The sequence below is a fragment of the Ciconia boyciana genome, chromosome 16 (assembly GCF_034638445.1).
Source record: "Ciconia boyciana chromosome 16, ASM3463844v1, whole genome shotgun sequence".
Lineage (NCBI taxonomy): Eukaryota > Metazoa > Chordata > Aves > Ciconiiformes > Ciconiidae > Ciconia > Ciconia boyciana.
Genome location: NC_132949.1, coordinates 7,248 through 13,261, shown reverse-complemented (window position 1 = coordinate 13,261; position 6,014 = coordinate 7,248). Strand labels below are relative to the sequence as shown.

The 6,014-nt window shown below is 49.4% G+C and overlaps 1 long non-coding RNA gene across 1 annotated transcript; it reads left to right on the top strand.

Moving 5' to 3' along the window:
* Positions 1–1,939: 1,939 nt before the first annotated feature.
* Positions 1,940–4,435, top strand: LOC140660153 (uncharacterized). Its single transcript, XR_012045352.1, has 4 exons — positions 1,940–1,989; positions 3,693–3,761; positions 4,129–4,180; positions 4,306–4,435. It is a non-coding gene; the product is annotated as an uncharacterized lncRNA (long non-coding RNA).
* The last annotated feature ends 1,579 nt before the right edge of the window (positions 4,436–6,014 follow it).

Genomic DNA, 6,014 nt, shown 5'->3' with positions numbered 1-6,014 from the left:
GTGCTGTGGGTGATGCCTGGCAACTGCAGGAAAATATCTGCTAGCCAATATGTTTTTTTGTCAAGGATGGATTCAGACTCCCAGCCCTCTGAAAGCTAAGTTGAGGCACCGGTGCTCGGGAGGGGACGAGGTTGGCAATTGCATGAAGGGGTTGTAAAGATAGTGTAGGGGAGAGGGCTGTCCAGGAAGAGTCCCCTTTGGGCAGGTAAAGGGAGCAGGTTACTCTTCAGCACGATGCTAGCATGTTCTGAGCAGGGCAGTTCCAGCCTGTGCCTGTTGTTGTGTGGTCTGTCTTGTGTGGCTTTGACCTTCCTCAGGTCACAATACCCTCTTCTGCCCTCAAGGAGCATGGCATGTGCCTTTAGTGCAATACCTATGGTCTCAAATGCCTATACTCATCAGCATAGCATCATTTCGGTGCTTTTATCTTGCATCTCAGAAGTTTCTGGACGGTCCTCTTCCGCAGTGGTGTTCCCGGCTGCATGAGCCGGTCTGCTCTCTAGCTGTCTCTTTTTAGCGGACTGGGATTTCTTCCCCACATCCTCGCTTCTTAGGTCTTGAATCCAAGCTTCTTGTGCAGACATCCTCTCAGTTGTGAGAGTAACTTCTTATCATGGGCTGTGATGTTCTACTCCTTTTCTGGGGTTGCCGTAGAGCTTCCTCACATCACCATCACAGCCCCGCAGGTCGTCTTACCTGACTACATCTTCTGTCTGGGTGTCATTTTTCTTGCTGAGAGTGTTCTCTCATATTTGAGGCACCTTATTTGTAGTGTTCTGTGTAGTGTTGGTCTGTGCATGTGTGTGTATGGCTTGGAGCTGCCCTGCTCGGGGGTATAGAGTCAGGGTTGGGCTAGGTGGAATAGCAATAAGAATTGCTATGGCTAATCTGTTGATATGTCTAGGCTGTTGAGGCAAAGGTTGTACAGTCATTGGGGATGGAGTAGCTGTTGGCAGCAGGTGAGGACTGTGACTCCTATAGTGTTCTGCAGGTGCCAAGGGGATGAGCAGAGGTGTCTGGGAGAGGCAGCTAGAGTGCTAGTTGAGCAGAAGGAGTCTCAGAGGTGTTTAGGCTTGTATGTGTAGGGCTTAATGTTTGATTTATATATTTCCTTTAATGTCAGGCTGTAGCTGAACTGTAGATGGTGTTCCTAAATAGGAACAAGGTCTCTGGAATTGTTAAGATAGGACTTTGCATCTGGGTGACTTTTTCAATGATATTATTTTTGCAGATGCAGAGGGACAAGCCACACACCTAAGTGTGGCGTAGGAGAGCGGAACGCCGTAAGAAGGTGGGTCGAATTAAAGGGAAGATGTGACTGGTGTGGCTATGTGACTATGTTATAGTATTTCTATATTTCTTACTGTGAAAGCGTGAAGTGATGAGTGATGTGGGATAAGGGCACCCGAGCTGACTCGGGCAAGGTGAGCATTGATTGGTGGGCTGAAGTAGCGGTTACTTTTCAGGTGTTGTGTTGCTGGTGCAGTTTATAAGCAGCAAATGTTATCTGGATTTTACAGGTGGTGTGCAAACCTCAACATGGAAAACCAATGAGATGGAGACCAGGTGGGTGAGCTGTCAAGGGAAAGGAGTGTGAGATGGGGGTCACTGGGCAGGCTGCGGCTTCAGGCTGTATGTCAGCATGTGCCTTACTGCTTGGGGTTTTGCAGGTGTTGCATGCAGGCTCAGAGGGCTGATGCTGTGTATGATGAGGAGTCCGAGAAAGTGAGGCAGTTGTGGGCCAGGTTGGCATCTAATAGCCAAGTACTATATGCAAATTAGTTGAGTTTTTACTCTTTGGTTTTGCAGGTTCTGTGTGGGCTGCCTTTGGAATTGGATGAGCGTTTGAGGTGAGCTGGGTAGCAGAAAGGAGGAGCATGGGGCTGGTGATGTCTTGCAAGCGCAATGGTAACTTTGCATCTCTTGGTATCCTAGGTGCCACAAGTGACAACAACCACAGTATCCGACTGTGGAAGCAGTGTGGAGCAGGTGAGCAGAATGCCACAGCGTGTCTGATGTGGGGGATGTTGTGGGAAAGGTGTGGGGTGATGGATGTGCTGCTGACTGACGGCACTGTTGTGTGTGGCTTGGGGTGGGTGGTTTTTTTTGCAGATGATGATGAGGAAGCTGGCAACTGCAGGATTTCTCCAGTGGGCTGATTGTGATTTTTTTTTTTTGTCTTGTTTAGCATGGAATCAGACTCCCGGCCCTCTGAAGGCTAAGTTGAGGCACTGGTGCTGCAGAGGGGGCAGGGGGACAAGGTTGGCAATTGCATGTAGGGGTTGTAAAGATAGTGCAGGGGAGAGGGCTGTCCAGGAGGAGACCCCTTTGGGCAGGTAAAGGGTAGCGGGTTACTCGTCATCATGACACTAGTGTGTTGCTGGGCAGGGCAGTTCCAGCCTTTGTCTGTTTTTGCATGGTTTGTGTGGTCTGTCTTGTGTGTCTTGGACCTTCCTCGGGTCTCCATGTCGTCTTTGCTCTTTGTGGTCAAGCAGCGCAGCACATGCCTTGGCCACAATCCCTAAGGTCTCAAATGCCTGTACTCATCGGCATAGTGCTACTCAGGCACTTCTTTTCTTGTATCAAAGTCTTAAAGTGTGGATCAGTCTTGCATGTTGGAGATTTTCCAGCAGTCCTCTTTGCAGCAGTGTTCCTGGCTGTGAGCAGGTCTGCTCTCTAGCAGTCTGTTTTGGTGGGCTGGGACTTTTTCCCTGCATCCTTAAGTTCTTAGGTCTTGCAGCTAGGCTTCTTGCACAGGCATCGTCTCAGTTTTGAGGGTAACTTCTTGTCATGGGCCACGATGTTCTACTCTTTTTTTTTTTTGGGGTTGCCACAGAGGCTCCTCACATCACCATCATGGCCCCACAGGTCTCTTTGCCTGACAACATCTTCTTGTCTGGGTGCCATTTTTCTTGCTGAGAGTTTTCTCTCATATCTGAGGTGCCTTGCTTGTAGTGTTCTGTGTAGCGTTGGTCTGTGCATGTGTGTGTATGGCTTGGAGCTGCCCTGCCCAGGGTTGTAGAGGCAGGGGTAGGTGGAATAGTGACAAGAGTCTCTGGCTAACCTGTTGATGTGCCTAGATTGTTGCAGCAAAGGTTGTACAGTCACCTGAGATTGAGTAGCTATCAACAGGTTGTGTGGACAGCTATTCCAATAGCATTTTCTGGGGGTGAGTGGAGCCATGTGGGAGGGGCTGTTCAGGGGTAGTGAAGCAGATTCTATCTCAGAGGTGTTAAGGCTTCTTTGTGTGGGACTTAAAGGTGTGGGGGTTTTTGTTTTGCTGTTTTGTAATGGTAGGCTGTAGGTGGACTGTAGATGGTATTCTTAAGTGGGAACAAGACCTCTGGGATTGCTAAGGTATTGGTCTGCATCCGGGTGGCTTGTTTGATATTGTTTTTGCAGCTCCAGAGGGATGAGCTGTGCAGGGTGATGGAGGAGAGGTGAGCAGAACACAGTAAGAAGGTGGTGTGGTGCATGGTATTAGAGGGAAGATGTGATTGGTGGTTATGTGACTATATTCTGGTGGGGCTTTTTTGTTTCGAATGTGTGAAGCAGTGAGCTATGTTGGATATGGGCACCGGAGCTGACTCTGGCAATGTGAGCGGTGATTGCTGGGCTGAAGTAGCGGCTACTTTTCAGATGTTGTGTTGCTGGTGCAGTTATAAGCAGGAAATGTTATTTGGATTTTACAGGTGGTGTGCAAACCTCAACATGGAAACCCAAAGTGATGGAGGCCATGCACGGGAGCTGTCAAGGGAAAGGTGTGTGAGATGGGGATCACTGTGGGCAGGCTGTGACTTCAGGCTGTATGTCAGCATGTGCCTTACTGCTTGGGGTTTTGCAGGTGCCGTATGCAGGCTAGGAGGGGTGATGCTGTGTACTGACAAGGGGTCTGAGAAGGTGAGGTGGTTGTGGGCCAGGTTGGCATCTAATAGCCAAGTACTATATGGCTAGTGAGTTGAAGTGTTTCTCTCTGGCTTTGCAGGTTCTGTGCGGGCTGTCTTTGGAACTGGATGAGTGTTTGAGGTGGGAAGAGTGTTTGAGATGAGCCGGGTAGCAGAGAGGAGGAGCAGGGGCTGGTGACGTCTTGCAAGCGCAACGGTAACTTTGCATCTCTTGGTATCCTAGGTGCCACAAGTGACAACAACCACAGCATCCGACTGGAAGCAGCGTGGAGCAGGTGAGCAGAACGCCACAGCGTGTCTGATGTGGGGGATGTTGTGGGAAAGGTGTGGGGTGACAGGTGTACTGCTGACTGATGGCACTGTTGTGCGTGGCTTGGGGTGGGTTTTCTTTGTTTTGCAGATGATGATGAGGAAGCTGGCAACTGCAGGACTTCTCCAGTGGGCTGATTGTGATTTTGTCTTGTTGAGGATGGAATCGGACTCCCGGCCCTCTGAAGGCTAAGTTGAGGCACCGGTGCTGCAGAGGGGGCAAGGGGACGAGGTTGGCAATTGCATGTAGGGGTTGTAAAGATAGTGCAGGGGAGAGGGCCCTCCAGGAGGAGTCCCCTTTGGGCAGGATAAAGGGGAGCTGGTTACTCTTTATCATGACACTAGTGCGTTGCTGGGCAGGGCAGTTCCAGCCTGTGTCTGTTGTTGCATGGTTTGTGTGGTCTGTCTTGTGTGTCTTGGGCCTTCCTTGGGTCTCCATGTCCTCTTTGCTCTTTGTGTTCAAGGAGCACGGCATGTGCCTCAGCCGCCATCCCTAAGGTCTCAAATGCCTGTACTCATCGGCATAGCACTACTCAGGCGCTGCTTTTCTTGCATCGAAGTCTTAAAGCGTGGATCAGTCTTGCATGTTGGAGATTTTCCAACGGTCCTCTTTGTTGCAGTGGTGTTCCTGGCTGTGAGCAGGTCTGCTCTCTAGCCGTCTCTTTTAGTGGAGTGGGACTTTTTCCCTGCATCCTTAAGTTCTTAGGTCTTGCAGCTAGGCTTCTTGCACAGGCATCATCTCCATTTTGAGGGTAACTTCTTGTCATGGGCCATGATGTTCTACTTTCTTTTTTCTGGGGTTGCCACAGAGGCTCCTCACATCACCATCACTCCCCACCGGTATTCCTGCCCAATGACATCTTCTTGTCTGGGTGCCATTTTTCTTGCTGAGAGTTTTCTCTCATCTCTGAGGCGCCTTGTTTGTAGTGTTCTGTGTAGCGTTGGTCTGTGCATGTGTGTGTATGGCTTGGAGCTGCCCTGCCCAGGGTTGTAGAGTCAGGGTAGGGCTAGGTGGAATAGCAACAAGAATTGCTATGGCTAATCTGTTGATATGTCTAAGCTGTTGAGGCAAAGGTTGTACAGTCATTGGGGATGGAGTAGCTGTTGGCAGCAGGTGAGGACTGTGACTCCTATAGTGTTCTGCAGGTGCCAAGGGGATGAGCAGAGGTGTCTGGGAGAGGCAGCTAGAGTGCCAGTTGAGCAGAAGGAGTCTCAAAGGTGTTTAGGCTTGTATGTGTAGGGCTTAATGTTTGATTTATATATTTCCTTTAATGTCAGGCTGTAGTTGGACTATAGATAGTGCTCCTAAATGGGAACAAGGTCTCTGGAATTGTTAAAATAGTACTTTGCGTCTGGGTGACTTTCAATGATAATTTTTTGCCAGATGCAGAGGGATAAGCCACGCACCTAAGTGCTGTGTAGGAGAGCAGGTTGTATTAAGAATTGGGTGGTATTAAAGGGAAGATGTGACTGGTGTCACTATGTGACTACACTGTGGTATTTCTATATTTCTTACTGTGAAATCATGAAGCGATGAGTGATGTGGGATAAGGGCACCCGAGCTGACTCTGGCAATGTGAGCGGTGATTGGTGGGCTGAAGTAGCGGCTACTTTTCAGGTGGTGTCTGCTGATGCAGTTTATAAGTAACAAATGTTATTTGTATTTTACAGGTGGTGTGTAAACCTCAACATGGAAAACCAATGAGACAGAGGCCAGGTGGGTGAGCTGTCAAGGGAAAGGAATATGAGATGGGGATCACTATGGGCAGGCTGTGACTTCAGGCTGTATGTCAGCATGTG